Here is a 22724-nt window from a genome sequence, read left to right on the forward strand (position 1 = left end):
CCTTGAGATAAATTTGATATATAAAATTTATGTGTATACATATATATATGCCTACATATGACATGTAATATATGAAACAATATATTATCAAAATATAAAAATTATTTTGAATACTCAAAAAACACATTTTCCTCAGAATACACACAGAAATGATCACTTAAGAATCTTTGAGCCAAGCGTGGTGGCACATGCCTTTAATCCCAGCACTTGGGAGGCAGAGGTAGGAGGATCACCATGAGTTCAAGGCCACCCTGAAACTCCATAGTGAATTCCAGGTCAGCCTGGGCTAGAGTGAAACCCTACCTCGAAAAACAAACAAACAAACAAACAAACGAACAAACAAAAAGAATCTTTTGAAGCTGGGCATGGTTGGCACATGCCTTTAATTTCAGCATTCAGGAGGCAGAGGTAGGTGGATCACCATGAGTTCGAGGCCACCTTGAGACTACATAGTGAATTCCAGGTCAGCCTAAGCTACAAGAGTGAAACCCTACCCAGAAAAATAAAAAAATAAAAGAATCAATGTCCCAAGGTCACTCAAAGCTGAGGAAGACGATAGCTTGCCATCCTGAAGTAAAGAAACAGGGAAGCAAAAGCCACACCATTGTAAGGCTGAACCCAAAGTAGTGCCTACATGGCCTTCTCCTCAGCTGAGGAAAAATAAATTCCATTTGTTTAAGCCACTCTAGGAGGGATTTATTTTCCAGACGTGTGCTCCCCCTTGTGTATCTGGCTAACGTGGGTCCTGGGGAAACAAGCCTCTAACTGGGGTCCTTAGGCATCACAGGCAAGCGCTTAACCACTAAACCATCTCTCCAGCTCTGGAAGGGTTTTTGTTATAGGCCAGTGAACATAACCCTAATGGATACACAGAGGTTTCACAATCAAGTGATGAGAGATCCAGGCTCCAACTCGGGTCTCCTCACTTCCTGTCCAGTGACAGCTCTGATAAGCTGCTTCCTCAGTCCAGAGCAGAATTCACACTGAGAACACTGCATAAGGAGGCTTTCTAAATGGATGCTTCGAAGCTGGCCATGGTGAAGCAGGAAGACTGGAGTTTAAAATATTCTCAGGGCTGGAGAGATAGCTCAGTGGTTAAGGCACTTGCCTGCAAAGCCTAAGGACCAAGGTCTGATTCCCCCAGTGACCATGTAAAGCCAGATGCATGAAGTGGCACATGTGTCGAGTTTGTTTTCAGTGGCTGGAGGCCCTGGCATGCCCATTCTCCCTCTATTTGGCTGTCTCTTTCAAATAAATGAATTAAAAAGCATTCTCAGCTACACAGTGAGTTCAAAGCCAGCCTGAGAAATATGAGGACGCTGTCTCAAAACAAAACAAGACTAATACAGCATATGTTTTCTCAACAAACAACTTGCTTAAATTATCTGAGTCGTAGTTCAAATGCTGAGAGGGGACTCCGTACTACTATCCCTATCCCTTTAAACCACGTGACACTCAAATCCTTGCAAAACTGCTAAAGCAAGACTGCCTGGGTCACAGCAGAGGAAACTTGTGTCATTTTACCAAAATTTCTGTCAAGGCTGCCTACGGAAGCACTAGCCATCAACCTAAATTTCTCTGTGGACGAGTGTTCTTCTGCGATTTTCTCATTCACTGAGCTATTAAAAGACAGCAGAGCTCTCATGAAGGCTGGGAGAACTCTCTGAGCCAAGGAGAAATGATACCCAAAAACCAATCCCAGCAGGATTAAGGGCTTAGCTGTGAAAAGCAAAAGGCTTAAACTTTTAGAGGGATATAGAAGAGAACATTTTTCTGACCTCAAAATGGGAAAGAAGTGCTTAAAGCAGGAAAGTGCTGCCCATGAAAGGATAGATGACACTTCTGCAACTGAAATATGAAGGCGCAATGAAGAATTCCAAAAGAGGGCTGGAGAGATGGCCTAGCGGTTAAGGTGCTTGCCTGAGCAGTCCAAGGACTCAGGTTTGGTTCCCCAGAACCCACATAAGCCAGATGCACAAGGTGTCACATGTGTGTCTGGAGTTCATTTGCAGTGGCTGAAGACCCCACAGCACCCATTCTCTCTCTGTGTCATAAATAAATAAAAATATTTAAAAAAAGAATTCCAAAGGACAAGCCAATATCTGAGGCAAGTTTGCAACGCAAAAAAAAAATGAACAAATAGCCGGGCTGGTGGTGTACACCTTTAATCCCAGGACTCAGGAGGCAGAGGTAAGGATGATTGCCATGAGTTCAAGGCCACCCTGAGAACACACAGTGAATTCCATTCCAGGTCAGCCTGGGCTAGAGGGAGATCCTACCTCGCAAAAACAAATAAACAAAAACAAAACAAAACAAAAAAAACCCACAGAACCAAAAGCCAGTATTTAGATTATGTAAAGGCATGTTACAAATCACCTATAAAAAGACACCACCATAGAAAGATGAGCAGTAGATGATCTAACAGGCATGTAACAGAGGAGAAAGGCATGACTAATGGACAGATGAAGAGCTGAGCAACTGTGCTTTAATCAAGAAAATGCAAATTGATCTTATGTGGGGTTATCAGTGGAATTAGGGACAATTTCTTCTTGCAAAATTTAGTGCTTAATAGCCTCTATCTGAGCAAATCCAGGCCTACTAGAATTGGTGTGTGTCTGTGTGTCTGTCTGTCTGCAGGTGCATGTGTGTCAAAGCACATGGGTGGAGCACAGGAGACAACCTCAAGTGTCGACACCCTTGTTCGAGGCAAGGTCTCTTGTCATTTGCCACTTCATATGCCAGGCTGGTGCCCCCCACAAGAGCTTCTGGGGGCTCTCCTGCCCCCACCTACCTTCTCACTAGAGGCATGCTGGCACTATCCACCCAGCTTTACAGTGGTCCAAGGGATGTGAACAAGGGTCATCAGGTCTCCCCATCCCTCCAACCTTTTTCAGGGCTGTGGTATGAGTGACCAAGTCCCCTCTGTCATTCAAGTTGAAACATCATGTCAGTGCAGCACTATTACAGGAAGGGATTGGACCACGAAGGTTCTGTCCTTACAAAGAGGCTTCTAACTGAAGAGCACACCCTCTGCATGTAGCAGTGTGATGACCCAGCATGTGTGCCTTCCAGAGCATGGATGCGGGAAAGAGACTCCACTTGGAAGCAGGAAGCAGACATTGTACTAGCCAATGCCTTTGTCTCACACTTCCTAGCCTCTAGAACTGTGGGAAATACATTTTATTATTTATACATTAATCAGTCTCAGGTATTTTGTTATAGCTACACAAACAGACTGAGACAAAGAGACAACCTCTTGCATATTTGCACTGAGAGACATGCGTAGTGTTTATAATATCTTCATTCCAAATAAGCAAGAAGTTAGACTTAACAGAAATGTCCACCAACAAGAGAACAAAGAAATAAATATTATATTCATCCAAAGAAATGTTAAACAACAGAGAACGTCAAATCACAGCCACATGTAACAGTGTGGTTTGTGAACCTCAGAAATAGGAGCATGAAAAATAATCAGTTGACTGTGTAAATGACACATGTTTAAAATGTTTATTTATTTGTTTATTTGCAAGCATATGAGACAGAGAGAGAAAAGGAGAGAGAGATAGAATGGGCATACCAGGGCCTCTAGCCGCTGCAAATGAACTCCAGATGCACATGCCATTTTGTGCATCTGGGTTTACATGGGTACTGGGGAATTGAACCTGGGTTCTTAGACTTTGCAGGCAAGCACCTTAACCACTAAGCCATCTCTCCAGCCCAAATGATAATTTTGTTTTGTTTTGTTTTTCGAGGTAGGGTCTCACTCAGTCCAAGCTAACCTGGGATTCACTATGGAGTCTCAGGGTGGCCTCGAACTCATGGTGATCCTCCTACCTCTGCCTCCCAAGTGCTGGGACTAAAGGCATGTGCCACCATGCCCTGTCAAATGATACATTTTAAAAAATATTTATTTATTTATTTTTATTTATTTGAGAGTGACAGGCATAGAGAGAAAGAGGCAGAGAGAGAGAGAGAGAGAGAGAGAGAGAGAATGGGCATGTCAGGGCCTCCAGCCACTGCAAACGAACTCCAGATGTGTGTACCCCTTTGTGCATCTGGCTAACGTGGGTCCTGGGGAATTGAGCCTCAAACCAGGGTCCTTAGGCTTCACAGGCAAGCACTTAACCGCTAAGCCGTCTCTCCAGCCCCAAACGATACATTTTTTAATATATCAAACTCACGGATAAGACTGAGGAGATGGCTCAGGAGGTAAAGTGCTTGCTCTGCCAGCATAAGAAGCTGAGTTGGAATGCCAAGCTACCACTAAGAACTTAGCAGGGTGGCACATGCCAGTAATCTGAATACTGGGGAGGCAGAGACAGGAGAATCCCTGGGTTTGTAGGCTAGCCAAACTAGCTCAGTGGTAAGTTCGAGGTGCAGAGACTGCCTCAAAAGACATGGTTTAGAGCAATTCAATTCTGGCCCCCAGACATCCATGTATGCCATGTGCCCACAATATTTATTTCACCCATCCACATAGGAACAGGCAGGCACATGTACCACACAAATACCCATGCAAAAAAATCACTCTAAGAACAAGAATTCACACCATTCTTGCACAGTGCATTTTTCCTAATTCTTTGTCACTTTGTCATGTGTATATACACAAGACTACTGCGACCATGTGACAGAGGTTATCAATCACTACATAGAGCTCTACCGCCCACCATTGTAAAGTCCCACACACTCCTGGGCCCCCTCATCCCTGGAAAAAGCCCTGTGTTCTCTATTTTTGTTATTCTGTTATTTATAAAATGTTAACAGCCAGGCATGGTGGCACACACTTTGAATCCCAGCACTCAGGAGGCAGAGGTAGGAGGATTGCCATGAGTTTGAGGCCATTTTGGGACTACAGAGTGAATTCCAGGTCAGCCTAGGCTAGAGTGAGACCATACTTCAAACAAAACAAAAGAAAACAAAAAAAGTTAACAAGAATAGTAATATAGCATGTGACTCTTTGATATTGTCTTTTTATACCCAGCATAATATCTTTTAAATCCATTCAAGTTGTTCTATATATCAACAGTTTATTCCTTGACACAACTGAATGGTGTTCCCTACAATGAAAGTATAACAGGGGCCTGGAGAGATGGCTTAGTGGTTAAGCGCTTGCCTGTGAAGCCTAAAGACCCTGGTTCGAGGCTCGACTCCCCAGGACCCATGTTAGCCAGATGCACAAGGGGGCGCATGCATCTGGAGTTCGTTTGCAGTGGCTGAGAGGCCATGGCGCGCCCATTCTCTCTCCTTCTCTGCCTCTTTCTCTCTCTATCTGTTGCTTTCAAATAAATAAATATTTTTTTAAAAAAAGAAAGTTTCCTTAACTACTTAGTAACTTATTTATTATTAACTATTTACTAACTTATTTATTATTTATTAACTACTTACTAACGTATTTATTTATTATTTATTTGCAGAGTGAGAGAGAGAGAAAGAAAATGGGAATGCCAGGGCCTCCACCCACTCAAAATGAACTCCAGACTCATGTGCCACTTTGTGCATGTGGTTTCACGTGAGTACTGGGGAATCAAACCTGGGTTGTTAGGCTCTGCATGCAAGTGCCTTAACTGCTGAGCCATCTCTCCAGCCCTTTGACTATTTATTTATACAGATCGTTTTGTTTGCTTCCAAGTTGGGGCTCCTACAACTAAAGCTTCTTATGTCAACGATTTTGTATGGATTTTAGTTGTGATTACTTCGGGATAAATGCCCAGACAGTGATTGCTGGGTCATATGGTAAACATATGCTTAATTTTAAAGAAATGGTCAAACAATTTTCCAGAATGGCCATGTATTTTTATCTACCAACATTGTATGAATAGTTGATTCTTTCTAGTACTTGGCATTTTTTACTATTTTTTTTAAGCTTTAACTGTTCTTAGGAGTATACCACTATCTCAGCAGGGTCTTTATTTTCATGTTCCTAATAGGTAACAGTGTGTTTATTATTACAAAATATCTGTATCTTTTCTCATTCTACATTGGATCATTTGGTTTTGTCAAAACCTGTTGAGTGATGGGTTCCTTATACAGTCTAGATGTGAATCTTTGTCAAGTGTGTGTTTGACAAACACACTTTCTTCCATTATCCTTATCTCCTATCCTCTCCATAAAACAAACATTTTAAATACAGACAAGGTCAAGTATATTGTTTTTTCCTTTAATTGATCATGTATAAAGATTTTTTCAGTAGCCCTTAGATCTTGAAGGTTTTTCTCCTACGTTTTCATCTAATGCTTTTATAATTTTCCCCAAGATCCTTTTTCAGTTGTGCAAGGTGTGCCGTTTCTAGCATTTGCATTTGCTGTTGCTTGAGGAAGAATATCACTGGGCCATTGCATTGCTTTAGACACTGGGAAAAAGCATCTAGTACAATGACTACTGCCACGTCCTCAAGGTGTCCTGCTGATTGCTGTGTCTGCCCGGCTCATCCTGCAGTCTTTATTACTGTAGATATGGGAATCTTTATTGCTTCCACTTTATCTTGTCTTCAAAATTATTTTAGGCATTCTAGTTGATTTTACATTCAATGTAAATATTAGGATGATTCTGCTTATGTCACCAAATTCTTACTGAGACTTTTGTTCATTTTTTATTTATTTATTTGAGAGGGACAGACTGAGAAAGGCAGATAGAGAGAGAGAGAGAGAGAGAGAGAGAGAGAGAGAGAGAATGAGCGCACCAGGGCCTCCAGCCACTGCAAACTAACTCCAGATGCATGCGCCCCCTTGTGCATCTGGCTAAAGTGGGTCCTGGGGAATCAAGCCTCGAACCGGGGTCCTTAGGCTTCACAGGCAAATGCTTAACCATTAAGCCATCTCTCCAGCCTGAGATTTTTTTTAAATAAAAAAGATACATGAAACTTGAACTTGGATATCAATTTGGGCATATCTGACATGTTACAATGTTGAGTCTTCCATAGTATGGATCTCCCTTTACGTATTCTTTGATTTCTTTTATTAAAATTTTATTCTATGCATAAAAATTCTATAAACATTTTTTAAGCAGGGCGTGGTGGCACATGCCTTTAATCCCAGCACTCGGGAGGTAGAGGTAGGAGGATTGCTGTGAGTTCAAGGCCACCCTGAGACTACATAGTGAATTCCAGGTCAGCCTGAGCTAGAGTGAAACCCTACTGTGAAAAAAACAAACAAAAAAAAAAAATTCTATAAACATTTTTAGATATACACATAAGTATTTTATATGCTCTCAAATGACTGAGTTAAACTGAATATTTTAAAATTATTATTGTTGTTGTTATTATGATGTTTATTTGTTTTTTTGAGAGCAACAGAGAGAGAAAGAGGCAGATAGATAGAGAATGGGCTCACTAGGGCCTCCAGCCACTGCAAATGAACTCCAGATGCATGAGCCTCCTTGTGCATCTGGCTTACGTGGGACCTGGGGAATCAAGCCTCAAACTGGGGTCCTTAGGCTTCCCCAGGCTAGCACTTAACCACTAAGCCATCTCTCCAGCCCTAAACTGAATATTTAATTCCAGTGTTCATATGTGTATGTCTGGCATATAGAAATATAGTTGGGGGCAAAAGGAATGGCTTAATGGTTAGGGTGCTTGCCTGCAAAGCCAAAGGACCCAGGTTCAATTCCCCAGGACCCAAATAAGCCAGTTGCACATGGTGGTGCATGCGTCAAGTTCATTTGCAGAGGCTGGTGGCCCTGGTGCGCCTGTTCTCTCTCTCTCTCCTTCTTTCTCTCTGCCAAGTAAATGAATAAAAAAAAAATATTTTAGAAAGAAAAATATTGTTGGCTTTTGTATATTTTTCTTTCATTGTTGTAACCTACTTGAAGTCACTAGATTTAGAGTTTCCTGTTTGATGTTTGGTTATTATTATTATTGTTGTTGTTGTTGTAGAACTAAAAGACCTATATGGTTGTATTTCCTAGTCCTTTTTTTTTTGTTGCTTTTTGCACTGTGTAGAACTTCCAGTGCCCTGTTGAACAGGAGTGGTGAGACATATTTGCATTTTTCTTGATGTTACAGAGGAAGATTCACTCACTTACTACTAAGAAGAATGTCAGCTGCAGGCTTTTGTTGATATTCATCATCAGTTTAACAAAGATTATCGAAGATTATTGAAAAACTACTTTCCTGAGACAAGAGCCTAGATTATTGACTTAAGACTTTTTCTCTCTCTTTTTTTTTAAAATAATTCTTTTAAAATTATTTATTTATTTATTTGAGAGCGACAGACACAGAGAGAAAGACAGATAGAGGGAGAGATAGAGAATGGGCGCGCCAGGGCCTCCAGCCACTGCAAATGAACTCCAGACACGTGCGCCCTCTTGTGCATCTGGCTAACGTGGGACCTGGGAAACTAAGCCTAGAACCGGGGTCCTTAGGCTTCACAGGCAAGCTCTTAACCACTAAGCCATCTCTCCAGTCCCTTTTTCTCTTTTTTAATACATTACATTAGTGCTATAAACTTTCTCAGAATGACTTCAGCCAAGTATCACAATTTTTTACATGTTCATTTCCGTTCGCTGTCATTTTTTTTTTTTTTTTTGCCCTTTATCAAGGCTTTTTCTTTGACCTACAGTGTATAGTTCCAAGCGGTTGGGAATTTCTCCTATAAACTATTATGGATTTCTAGTTTATTGGACTATAGACAGAGAAGGTACTTTGTGTGATCTGACCTTAACTGCTAAATGTGTTGAGAATTGATTTATATTTAATGGGTGTATGTTGTATATAATTGGTGAGTGTTTGAAAATAGCACGGGTTCTGCTGTTGGGTGGATTCCAACTTAAGTCAGCCCAGTGGTGTGCGTTCTCTGTGTTTGCGAAGTTCCCAAATGTCCTCAGTTACCGGCAGGGGTGTGGGAAAGCTTCTGACTAATATTTTATTTCTTCTTTCAATTCTATCAGTTTCATTTCCCATGTTTTGCAGCTGTCCTATTTGGTACCTAATTGAGATTTACATGATAAGCATGTATAATATTTTTGATGAGGTAGCTCTTTTATCAGTTTGCATCCCTGGAAATTTTCTTTATCAGAAATCTACTTTATCTGATTAATATAGCCACACCTGCTTTCTTTTGATTACTGTTTGCATGGAAAGTCATTGCCTCCTATTTTTTCCCACCATACTAACGTAGATACATTTGAAAGGAGTTTCTTATAGACAACAAATGGTTACATATTTTTTTTTTCTCTTTAAGCTCATTGAGTTAATCTTTGTCTTTTAATTTGTATACTTTTAGATTTTTTAAAATTGGTGCAATTAGTTATATGCTTGTGATAGCACCTACCATGTTTGCTTGTTGGTTCTCTCTTTTCTACCCCTTATTTTCACATGTAAGCCATATTGTGGATACCTGGCACATTTACTTATTCATTTATTTGAGATAGGGAGAGAGAGAGAGAGAGACAGAATGGGTGTGCCAGGGCCTCCAGCCACTGCAAACAAACTCCAGACACATGTGTCCTCTTGTGCATCTGGCTAACGTGGGTCCTGAGGAATTGAACCTGAGTCCTTTGGCTTTGGAGGCAAGCGCCTTAACCACTAAGCCATCCCTTCAGCCCACTTGGCACATTTTTAAACTCGATCCTTACACTTCTTTCAAGTTTGGCTTTCCCAGTGAGTGCTCTGATATAATATATAGAGATATCATGCCAGAGACGATTGGTGGCAATTCTTTGTCAATTCAGATAGGACCTTTACCTCCTTTTATGTCATTTCCCTCTCCTTCCTTTATAAAATAATTTTCTTAAATATTTCCTCTAGGTATATTTGAAAACCACATTAGCGAGTGTTATAATTTTGTACAGCGGTCATCAATTTACAGCCTGGAGAGATGGCTCAGTGGGTAACAGCACTGGCCACACAAGATGAAGGTCTACCATTGGTCCCCAACACCTACATAAAAGCCTTGCATCACCACGTACACCTGTAACCCCAGTGCTGAGGACCACTGGGGACCACTGGTCTACCAGTCTAGCCAAACAAACACCAGCACCAGCTCTAGATTCAGTGAGAGGCTTTGTCTCAGGGAAATAAGGTAGAAGAATGATCTAGGAAGATCCCAATGCTCTCCTATGTTCTCTATGCTTGTGAGCACAGGACTCTCGCATATTTAATACACACGTATATACATACACACAAAACCCCTCACAACTTACAACGCCTGGGAGGAGAAAAGTTTAATCCTATTTTTCTCTTTATATTACAACTTCCTTCCTCCTTGATATTCCAACATTCATCCATGCAGCAGTTCCTTTTAGTTTAGAAAACTTGCTTTTAACCATTTATTGAAGGGAAATTTGCAAGTGGTAAATTCTCTACTTGAAAAATACCTTGATTTCCTCTTGTATCCTTGTATTTTCATCTGATTCAGAATTTGGGGCTCAAGGTTCTTTTCGTTCAGCACTGGAAAGATGTATGTTCTAGCCTACGCGTTTCCTGATGGGAAACACATTTTCGTTTTCCTTGTTCCCCCTACAGATAAGGTGTAATTTCTCTCTTGCTGTCTCAATACTTTTACTTCATTTTTCAAAAAAAAATTAACTGTGTAGCTGGAGAGATGGCTTAGCAGTTAAAGGTGCTTGCTTGCAAAACCTGCCAGCTCAGATTAGAGTCCTCAGTACCCATGTAAAGCCAGGTGAAAAAAAATAGTGCTTGTGCCTGGAGTTTGTAGCAGCAAGAAGCTCTGCAGTGTTCTTATGTGCATGCAAACACACACATACTCTCTCTCCCTCTCTTTCTGCTCATAAATAAATAAATAAACCTTGTCCTCTTTCATATCCACATATGTTCCTAAGACCCTATTCCTTTCTTTAATGTTATTTTTTCATTTCAGCTTATTTTTTTCTATTGTTCAGACTGGATCATTTCTACTATTTTGTTTAATAGTACAATGATTAGGGCTGCAGAGATGGCTTAGTGGTTAAAGCAAATGCCTGTGAAGCCTAAGGACCCCAGTTTGATCCATGTTATCCAGATGCACAAGGGGCCACATGTGTCTGGAGTTCATTTGTAGTGACTAGAGGCCCTGGCGCGTCTGTTCTCACTTTTTCCTTCTCTTTCTCTCCCTCCCTCTCTCTGTCTCTAATTAATAAATAAATAAAAGCAAAATATTTTTTAAAAATACAATGATTAAGCCAGGCGTGATGGTGCACACCTTTAATCCCAGCACTTGGGAGGCAGAGGTAGGAGGATCACTGTGAGTTCAAGGCCACCCTGAGACTACATAGTGAATTCCAGGTCAGCCTGGGCTAAAGCGAGACCCTACCTCAAAAAACCAATAAATAAATAAAAGTACAATGATTATTTTTTTATGTTCCCTGCCTTCTGTCTAGTCTATCCATTGAGTTTTTCTTTGTACTTCATTTATTCTGTTTTGCTACACACTGAATATAACAAGAAAATTAAAAACTACAAAAATCAAGCCAACATTTTTTTTTAAGTTATAGAAAGAAAGGACTCCTTCCTGCTACCTGGGGAATGGATATTGAATACAAGGGTCCAATAATTGAGCATATTGGAAAGGTCCTCCTTCCACGCACAATCCTGTTAGAAATCATCCTGAGAGGGTGGGTGAAGAGACGGCTCAATGGTTAGGCACTTGCCTGCAAAACCTAACCACCCAGGTTCAATTCCCCAGTACACATATAAAGCCAGATGCATAAAGTGGTACGTGTGTCTGGAGTTATCTGCAGAGGCTGGAGGCCCTGGTGCACCTATTCTCTGTCTTTCTTCTATCTCTCTCTTTTTCTGTGTGCTTGCAAATAAATAATAAATACATTTTTTAAATTAAAAAAAAAAAAGAAAGAAACCATTCTGAGAATTCTCCTACAGAGCAGGGTGGCTGCTCTGGCTTTGGCTCCAAGAGAGAGGATGCGCATGCGCTTGAGGAGGGAAGGGCACGGTTTCAGGAAGGAGGCAGAGCTGTGGTTCAGCTTTCTACCTCCGGCTGTTCCATTCCCAGCTCCACCGCAGTCTTCCTCTAGCCAGTCCTCCAGCTCTCTCAAATTCCTCAAATCAAATCCCTCTCAAATCAAAGTCAGGGATTTTGACTGTTTGTTCTCTCTTCTGACTGCTTCCCCACAGAGAAGGCTCCTTTACCTGGCCTATGACCCACGTCTGCCTTATGACATTTTATGCATGTGTGGATTCCCTCACCCAGCGCTTCCACCAGGGCCCCTGACTCACCTAAACACCACCCAGATGTTCTAACGGGTTCACATTCGCCAGTGCTTGCATTGCCCCCCCCCCCCACACCCGAGTCTAATGGAATGCAGATCTTTCCTCCTTCTCTACGAGGCGGGTGGGTATAGGGAAGATTGATTTTTTAAAGGCCCAGTCTCTTCTCTCTAGGATGTATTTCTACGAGGTCACCAGCTGCCATCCCAGGCCCAGCACAGGGAGGCAGGAAGATAAATAGGTGGGAGGCCAAATTAACACTGAAAAGCTCGATAAATACCAACAGCGAATTCTAAAAATAACTAGACAGCAGTAGTCTGCTTTTAGGAATTTCATTTGTGCCTTTGTGTTGGGGATGAGGGGGGAAGAGATCGAGAGGGAGAGAGAGAGAAAGCAGGCTGTGCAGAAGGGGCTGCTAATGTTATCTGGAGGTGGAAGCACTGAAGAGCTTCCCCGGGCAGACAGCACCCCCTTACCCGCTCCCTGAAATCGTTTTCTCTTTCTCAGCTCTCGCAAGCTTCAGGCAACTCTAGAAATGGCTCCCTCTCTGGGCTGCTGCTGCCATCCCTGATCTTGCAAGAAGAGAAGGTAGGGGCTGGAGAGATGGCTTAGCGGTTAAGCGCTTGCCTGTGAAGCCTAAGGACCCCGGTTCGTGGCTCAATTCCCCAGGACCCACGTTAGCCAGATGCACAAGGGGGCGCACGTGTCTGGAGTTCGTTTGCAGTGGCTGGAGGCCCTGGCGCGCCCATTCTCTATCTGCCTCTTTCTCTCTCTCTGTCTATTGCTCTCTAATAAATAAATAAAATAAACAAAAAAATTTAAAAAAAAAAAAGAAGAAGAAGAAGAAGAGAAGGTAACTGTAACTAAACCCCGGGCTTGAACTCATCTTCTTCCATCTGCAGAGGAGTGAGTCCTGTTTCAAGATAGCAGAAGGGTGGCTGGGACCAGTGTGGGACCAGCTGTGAGCCCCTGTACAGCCGAATGCGACATGGAAAAGCCATGAATCCCACCCCAGACAGTCTGCGCCATGGAACCTTCACCCTGGGGATGCCACATGTCTCCAAAAAAATGCCAAAAATGCCTCCAGCAGGGGATTCAGCTCTCTCATTCCAGGACTAGAGGGAAAGATAAACGACCCTGAGCCTTTTTTTTTTTTTTTTTAGGCAGAATCTTCAAACTGGAGACCAGCAGTTCTGTTCAATCCCCTTTCTGTTGCTTCCCCTCTCCAGTGAGCCATTCTAGCTGCAGTGAATGGAGAGCTTGCTGGAGTTAACCAGAGCCCCGAGGTGAGGGACGCGCAGTGGCCCCTGGATGAAGATTAAGCTCCAGGGCCTTCACCATCTCCACCCTGCACCGACCAGCAATGAGGCATGGCCCTTCTGAGCCGAGCTTTCCCCTTTCTGCTCCCCAATCCTGCCTCCATCACACGGCCCAGTCTGACTGCAAATAAAGACAAGAGGCTCCATTCACTTTCTCATTTCATCATTTGCTCTTGCGTTCTCCAGGACCCTGATGAACAGGGAAGGCTAATTCCTGTATTGATCCCTGAACCTCCCTTCCAAGGTCATTCCCCCTCTTCCTCGCCAATCCGGCTTCCATTTTGAAGCCACCTTTCTGAGCCCCTCCCTGATAGCCCCAGCCTCTCGACCTCTGCAGACATGACCTCTGTTACCCTTGACAACACCGTTGTTCTCCTCCTCTTGTTCATCTTTCTCCCCATCTTTACTCCTTCATCCACTGGGACCAGATCTCCATCTGCCTTCTCCAAGGTACCTGTTGATTTCCAAACTGCCAAATGCAATGGCCTTGACATTTCTGCTCAACTCTCCTGAAACCTATTCTGTGTTTTTTTTTTAAATATATTTTATTTATTTATTTGAGAGAGAGAGAGAGAATAGGCACTCCAGGGTCTCTAGCCACTGCAAACTCCAGACACACGGACCACCTTGCACATCTGGTTTATGTGGGTACTGAGGAATCGAACCTGCGTCCTTAGCTTCACAAGCAAGTACCTTAACCACTAATCCATCCCTCCAGCCCAAGTATTCTGCTTTTTCATTCCATGGTAGTGTAACATCCTGAGTATCCTGAGGCCTGTCTGTTCACTCCCAGGGCCTTGTATTATCTCCTTTTCTGACAATCACATAAATGAGAGCAGTCACCACTGTGTAGGCCCGCCAAACTTAGCAAATAAAAGCAGAGAATTTCCAGTTACATCTGGGTTTCAGATCAGGAATAAATCATGTGTAGTAGGTCTATAACTTTGTATGCAATATTCTTACACTAAAATATTAGTCTCAATCTGAAGGTCACTTCTAACTGAATGTCCTAATTTTTTGTTTGTTTGTTTTTCAAGGTAGGATCTCGCTATAGTCCAGGCTGACCTGGAATTTATTACGTAGTCTCTGGGTGGTCTCAAACTCACAGCAATCATCCTACCTCTGCCTCCCAAGTGCTGGGATTAAAGGCGTGCACCACCACACACAGCTGAACATCCTAATTTTTATCTGATGACCTGTCATGATTGTTTCTTTGGAGTTTGTCCCTAACTTCTCTGTTGCCATGTTATATGTCTGTGGCTTCAGTCATGATCTTTTGTCAGACAATTCCTGAATCTCCATCTCTGGCTCTAATCTCTCCTCCACCTCACTTTTGTATTGGATATTTTATAAAATTTCCTATTTAACTGAAACTGAAATTTCTGTTTTGACCATTTCCTCCTTTGACCCCCCCCAAACCTGCCTGTTCCACATGAACTCTATATTTTTACTAATTGTTTTCTCTAGCCTCCTAATGACCTTAACTCCAAATCTAGTTGTGCTTCCTCTTCCAGGAGCTCCATTTTGATGCATTTTTCTCAACCCAGTGCTTTCAGATCTTCTCTTCCATTCTCATGGACTCCATCATTTCTTTTTGTTTGTTTGTTTTTCGAGGTAGGGTTTCACTCTAGCTCAGGCTGACCTGGAATTTACTATGTAATCTCAGGGTGGCCTTGAACTCATGGCGATCCTCCTACCTCTGCCTCCTGAGTACTGGGATTAAAGGTGTGCGCCACCATGCCCGGCTGATTCCATCATTTCCATGTGATACAAATCCTACCAGCTTTTGCAGTTGCCTTTAACTGGTCCCACTATTTCTATGGTCATTACCTTACACCCGCTACACACCACCACTGAATTGATGTCTAAAGAACATGTGTGGATATGCTACTTTCTTGGTCAAAGGAGCTCTTTGCCAGTTTAAGTTCAAGTTCCCCAGCCAGAATTCAGGGCCTATAGTGATTTGGGCTTTCTTTTCTCATCTCCCCATGGTCTCCTCTATACATCCTAAACTCAAGGACAACCAGGACACAATCTTATCTCTATTTGCTCACACTCACACTTAGATGGAGACCACTTTGAAGGGAATTTATTTGATTTCTGTATAAATAGATGCTCACTAAATTGCTGAGGTAAGTCAATTAAAAATTATCCACGTGAGCAGACTGAAGCAATTAAATTAGTGAATCACTTAGGGGTTGATGCAAATGAATTCACTTTTTCACAAACCCATTGTTTGCTTACAATCAATGTCAAGTTCACATTTTTATCTCATTTCTCTATGACATCAAGTCACAGCTAGACTCTGAAAGAACTCCAAGGAGCAGAGACAAAGATGCCACCCACTCATTATTACCTCTCCATTTACTTTTTAAAAATTATTTATTTATTTGAGAGAGAGAGGGAGGGAGAGAATGGGCACACCAGAGCCTCCAGCCACTGCAAATGAACTCCAGATGCATGTGCTACCTTGTGCATCTGGCTTATGTGGGTCTTGGGGAATTAAACCAGGTTCTTTGGCTTTGCAGGCAAGCACCTTAACCACTAAGCCATCTCTCCAGCCCTCCATTTACTTTTTGTTTGCTTGTTTTTCTTGTTTTCCTTTTTTTTTTTTTTTCTTTTTCGAGGTAGGGTCTCACTTTAGCACAGGCTGACTTGGAATTCACTATGGAGTCTCAGGGTGGCCTCAAACTCACGGTGATCCTCCTACCTCTGCCTCCCAAGTGCTGGGATTAAAGGTATACACCACCACACCTGGCTCCATTTACTTTTTTAAAAAATATTTTATGTATTTGTCAGAGAGAGAGAGAATGAGAACAAGCACTCCAGGGCCTTTAGCCACTGCAAATGAACTCCAGACACATGCACCACCTTGTGTATCTGGCTTATGTGGGTACTAGGGAATCAAACCTGAGTGCTTAGGCTTTGCCAACAAGCATCTTAACCACTAAGCAATCTCTCCAGCCCCATTTACATTTTGAACTTGGGTCCCTTCCCCATTGTTCCACTTCACGGAAGCTTATGATAGTCCCTAGAAAAAGTTTATACAAATCTCCAAATAGCTGGGGTATCTAAGTTGCTATTGATCCAAGAGCATCTGAGGGCTCCAATCATCTGAAGAAGTCCACAAATTTTTGTTGTAATGGACTGGTTGCCAGTGTTTTCAGCTCTGAAAAGCATATGTTCTATATAGTAATTATCCAACTGTGCCATTGTGACTCAAAACCAGCCACAGAAGATACTAAAACAAATGATCATACTTACGTACCAACATAAATTTACCTAAAACAGGTAGCCATACTGTGCTGACCCACAACCTAAATCAAGGTTCTGATGAAGAATTGACTTATGCTTTCCTTCCAAAAAAATCTCTCATTTCAGTTGCCTAATTAGGAAGAATATCAAATTTTCAATAATCTTTTCTTCAAGATTCTACTTAGACTAAGGTCAACACCTTAGATTGGATAACAGATGAATAAATAGTGGTATTGAGGACCCAAGTCCTCTCTGGGAGTTTCTGCCCAGCCCAGTGCAGAACAAGGGCACAGGGATACCAACAGATGATTAACGCTCTCTCTGTAGTCACAGAATTTAAAAGGACATCCCCCAAAACCAAGCAAGACAAATATTATTAAAAATCAAAATTAATGAAAGATATCCATGATGAATGAAACATTAAAAATTTTAAATGGAGACAGGATGGCTATATTTGAATGGTCTTTTGCCCTGGATGCTAAAATGATTCTGAATTACTCATTTCCTAACCTTGGTCTTATTAAAATTTTGTTATTTTCTCCATCATTGAGCTTTTGCATTCATTTTGATTTTTTTAAAAAATATCACCTTTAGTCTAGACCATTCCTCTTGGCTATGTCAGTGTCATTTGCAATTACTTGTGTCTACTGCGCACCAATGTGGCTTTAATGCATGAGGAAATTCTTGTCACTCTAGCAACACTTATTAAAGCAATTGGTAAGGCAAGAAGAAACTAATAGTTCATCAAATACACAAGAAGTGCCAAGCAATACTATGCTCAAAGATGGGGGTACTTTGAATATAAACTGTCTCCCATAACCTCATGTGTTACTTGGTCCCCATCTGTTGGCAATTTGGGAGGCTTATGGAGCGTCAGGGAGATAGATCCTTGCTGGAGCAGTTGTGACATTGGGGGGAGGTCTTAAAGTGCATTAATCTAGCCCAGTGGGCATTCAGGGCACACTTACTCAAACAACTTCCTTCCTGCTGAGCCCCACTTCCTGGTCAGGGCTTCCATGATGAAACTAAACCCTTTCCCCCATATTATGTTTTTGGTCAGGTGTTTGTTCCAGCAGTACAGGGGTAACTGCTATAGAGAGGCTGCATTTTCATCATCTCATTTGCAGAGGTCTCCATCTTACATTGGTTTGACAATTTTTCAGTGTTACCATGGTTAAGGCATGTGCATTCAGTAGAGACAGATTTGGATCTTTTCTGGATGCACCATACTGTCCCATTGTGCTAGGCAGCGATGAAGCACAGCCCCAGTCAGCCATGATCACAAAAGGAAACAACCTGTGCTCTCCAGGACCCAGCACTGCCAAGCTCTCATGCTCAGCAGGGGACATGGAGTAAGTACAACTTAGAAAATGTTCATCTTATAACCCCACCATAAATTGAGGAATAATAACTTTCATGACAAGCCATGAGATGTAATGACAACCATATGTATGGATAAGGAAGCAGACAGAGCAGAAATGAGGACATGGAATAAAGCAAAACCAGCCCAAAGTTTTGTACTGCATGCCATTCAATTAAGAGGCCATATATTTTAGTCAGAGTTAAGCAACTTTCTTACCTTCCTACCAACTTTCTTACCTTCCTATCTATGGTAGTTTGAATGTGTGTCCCCCATAGACTCAGATGTCTTATTAAAGCTTGTAACTTGGGTCTCCAGCCACTTAGCTTGGGGGCGGATCCTGGGGTCCAGCTTTAAGGTATGTTGAGGGGCAGACCTGATTTCCAGCCCAAAGGTGTAAGAGAGCAGTCTGAGCTCTGATGGGGTCCCTGCTGCTTGCTGCCTGATTGTGCTTGTTGCTTTTGGTGTTTGCTGGCTCGCGATGATTTCTCTTGGCTCGGATGCACAGAAGCAGCTTCTCCCAGCCCTGATGGAACTTCCCCCTGGATCTGTAAGCCTGAAACAAATCCCTTCTTCCCACAAACTGTGTGTGTGGAAGTTCGTCCCAGCAAGGTGAAGCTCACAACAACACTAGCTAACATTTGCATAGTGCCTCTCTTATTTATAAAACCTTTCAACTGCTGCCTGTCATTTCAGCATTACAATAATCCTGGTATGTAGTTGTCTAATATTACTTAAGACATTATATTACGGGCTCATCAATTTCATTACAAGTGAGGACATAGATATTCAGAGAGGTTAGGTAACTTAAGGCCAGGTTACCAGCTAATAAGTGCCAAAATTAAGATTGAAAACGTAGGCCTTCTGAAGCCTGTTATGATTTTTAATATCTTTCCACGTTACAAGATCACACTTTGTATAGGGAGTTTTAACCCAACACCATCCATGTTCATGTACCATCAGGTCAGATTGAATTTCATTTACTTTTTTTTTAAAAAAAGAAGACAGCTTATTTATTAATTTATTTGAGAGAGAGAGACAGAGACAGAGGAAGAGGGAGATAGATAGATAGATAGATAGATAGATAGATAGATAGATAGATAGACAGACAGACAGACAGAGAATATGGATGCACCAGGGTTACTAGCTACTGCAAACAAACTCCAGATGCATGCGCCACCTTGTGCATCTGGCTTACGTGGGCTCTGGAGAATCAATCCTGGAACCTCTTGCTTCACAGGCAAGTGCCTTACCTGCTAAACCATCTCTCCAGCCCAGCCATGGTAATTATAATTAAAGCAAGCACTGTCAAAGCCACTCTGCTTAACCCCATATCTTTTCTGTGGTGCATGCTACAAAGACAGCAAGTCAAATTGACAATTTCTAGATTCCATTTCCATCTGTCCCAGGTGCTTCCAAGGTTGAGTACCATGTGCATACAGGGCCAAGACTATCCCCATGGGTGAGAAGGATCAAATCAAGGTGAAGGAACGATGCAAGAGAAGAGGGGAGAGGTAGGGAGGCAATATGACTTCATTTCCAACCCATGGGTGAGGAGAAAATGGCAAGTGCTCCACTTTGGGAACAAGTCACATGCCCTGGCGCTCCCACACTTACTCCCAGCCCTCATGAGAGGCACGCCCCGTATTTCATCTCCGTAATGAGATTCACAACAGGCACTTTCAAGAGTTTCAAATATTTGAATGTGCAAAGTTTCACAGTTGGTCACAAGTTCATAATAGCTCAGTGCCGCTTGCGCCGGGGAGATGCTGCGCCACGCCGGGATTCCACAGGGGCAACTTGCTGGTTCCCCCATTCTTCAAAATAGGCCAGCTGTAAGACTCCTCGGCCGATTTTAACTACACAATAATGGAAAACACCCCAGGCAGAGTGTGAGAGACCCATCTTGTAAACAGCAGGCTGGCAAGGTGTAAACAAGAATGAGAAGAAAACATCGACCCTTTTAGAAACATTGCTTCTGGCAAAGGGCTGGGAATACAGTCAGTCCCAACTATCATGGAACAAAAGCGGGAAGAAGAGTGAAATCACACACCAGGTGGCTGCAGGAATTTGCAGCGATCTGTCCCTGTCTGCCAACTCATCCCTTTTGGCATCAGGCTTACTTTTAACTTATCTTCCAAGTTTATATGCGTGGGGCTCGGGACAGTGTTTATTTGTTTGGCCTTTCATGAACCACAGGCAGCGTTTTCAGGATGTTGTGACTTTCCTAAGCCTTTCTTCTTCCATTGACCGCACAAATGATGGTGTCCTGGGGGCTCACACACCACAATATTCCCATCTTTCTTTTGACTGCATCATGTTCTTGTTTGCAGTGAAATATGTTCACACATACTCAGACTGGGTCTTCAGAAATACTTCCTACGCGCACTTGTGTTGCTAGAAAGATCGAATGCACTTCAATGCCAGCGTCTTGTATCCTTTCAGATAAACGCTATCCTAATAGTTAAGCACTGAGCGTGATTCTTTACAGTGGCGTGGGATGATTGAGATGAACAAACTCTGGCTTGGAGGACCCTGTAGCACACTGGAGACTAGACTTGGAAACACACAGTTACAATCAAGAGAGAAGCCATCTTTAACCCTTAGCCACGGAGCAGAAGATGCACATTAAGTAAACATCATGAGGGGCCATGATTTTTGGGCTAAGCATCTGAAATAAGCAGAACAGATCAGACCAGAAAGGACTCTCACACATGTTAAGTGCCATGTAACCAAACTTGGGTCAGAAACGGACTCATTTTCCCCCAAATCAAGAGATTAATAGCGGTTAAATAAAAGGGAAGATGGCTCAGTGGCTAAAAATATATGGTGAACAAGTACCTGAGGAGCAGAGTTCAGACCTCCAGAACGCTGGCACACTTCTGTAATCCCTTCTCACCTGAACAACAAAGGCAGAAGCAGGAGAAAGCTCAAGTTCATGGGTCAGTGAGCGTGCTGCTTGAAGCAGCAAACAAGAGAGACCTTGTCTCAAGCGAGGTGAAAGGTCAGGTTTACCCTCTGAAATTATCCTCTGATAGCCACATGCACGTGGTAGCACACGCATGCCCACACACACTCACGTCCACAAGCACACACGCATGCACAATACGCCCAGTTTATGTGAACAGAGTTGCAAAGGATGCTCCTCTATTTTTACCCTTAAGATCATAAGAAAAAAAAAGGGGGGGAGATGGAGGGATGGCTTAGCAGTTAAGGCACTTGCTTGGAAAGCCAAAGGACCCAGGTTCCATTCCCAATGACCCATGTAAGCCATATGCACAAGGTGACACATGCATCTTGAATTTGTTTGCAGTAGCTGGAGACCCTGGAGTACCCATTTGCTCCTTCTCTCTCAAATAAATAAAAAGGTTTTTTGTTGTTGTTGTTGTTGTTGTTTTGGATTTTTAAGCGTAAGAAGGGGCTGGAGAGATGACTTAGCAGTTAAGGCATTGGCGTGCAAAGACAAAGGACCTCAGTTTGATTCCCCAGGACCCACATAAGCCAGATACACAAGGGGGCACACACATCTGGAGTTTGTTTGCAGTGGCTAGAGGCCCTGGCGTGCCCATTCTCTCTCTCTCTCTCTCTCTCTCTCTCTCTCTCTCTCTCTCTGCATCTGTCTTTCCCTTCTTGCTCTCTCAAATAAATAAATAAATAAATAAATAAATAAATAAAATGAAAACAAAAACATAAGAACAGGAACTTTTAAAGGACTAAGCTGCTGTCTTTAGTTCCCTACTTCCTTCCTTTTTTTTGTTTTTATTTTTTTTTTCTGGTTTTTGTTAGCCTGTAACACCAGTGCCCCTCTGCTCAGCCCATTACCAACCCAATATATTTTACAGAATGAGATATTGCCTGACCAAAGAAACATGAACAAAAGCGAGTTAGATCTCCAAGGTAAACTTGTTGTTATTTGGTCTTCAGCAGGTTTCTCTCATGCTTGTTACTGCTCCTCACTAGTTAGTCCAAGCATGGACCATGGCCCAGGGAGGCGCCTATGGCTGAGCATGCATTACAGTAGTCAATGCTTCCTGTAAGGCAAAGCTTGCTCTTCTGTGATGTTTCCACTCCCCTCCATCCCTGCCTTGCTCAGCAGACCTGTTTTCAGTCTGCTCAGACATATCCCGGTGGTCCTGTGCCATACATAGTTGCTATGTATCATGAATGGCATAGTAGCAACTAATGGAATTTCTGCAGCGTCCCAATGGGTTGTGTTATATTGGCCTAACAGATGAAGAAAATGAGCCTCCAAACGTTTTTAGAAACCTGTCCAAGGACATATAATTAGTAAGTAGAAGAACTGAGATGAGAACCCAGGATCATGTGGTGAGAAAAGCTCTTTAACAGTGTGATAGCCAGCGTCTGTCACACGCTTTGTCTACCTCTTTTCAAAGGAAGGGAGATCAACATTTTCATTTTTATTTTATTCTGTTTTGCTTTATGTTATTTTATTTATTTGAGAGAGAGAGAGAGTGTGTGGGTGTGTCTTTTTTTTTTTCATTTTTTATTTATTTATTTGAGAGCGACAGACACAGAAAGACAGATAGAGGGAGGGAGAGAGAATGGGCGCTCCAGGGCTTCCAGCCTCTGCAAACGAACTCCAGACGCGTGCGCCCCCTTGTGCATCTGGCTA

The 22724-nt window shown here is 42.5% G+C and overlaps 1 protein-coding gene across 5 annotated transcripts in view; it reads right to left on the minus strand.

Moving 5' to 3' along the window:
* The window catches only part of Ncald (neurocalcin delta), a 538037-nt gene that overhangs the window by 219483 nt on the left and 295830 nt on the right, over positions 1 to 22724 (minus strand). The window contains exon 2 of one of the 5 annotated variants that reach the window (XM_045143362.1): positions 20933 to 20990. The exons of the other annotated variants lie outside the window; for them this stretch is intronic. The gene's annotated coding sequence lies outside the window, so the exon portion shown is untranslated. The remainder of the gene's footprint in view (positions 1 to 20932; positions 20991 to 22724) is intronic. 5 annotated transcript variants of the gene reach the window in all.

This window comes from Jaculus jaculus, chromosome 2 (assembly GCF_020740685.1).
Source record: "Jaculus jaculus isolate mJacJac1 chromosome 2, mJacJac1.mat.Y.cur, whole genome shotgun sequence".
NCBI lineage: Eukaryota > Metazoa > Chordata > Mammalia > Rodentia > Dipodidae > Jaculus > Jaculus jaculus.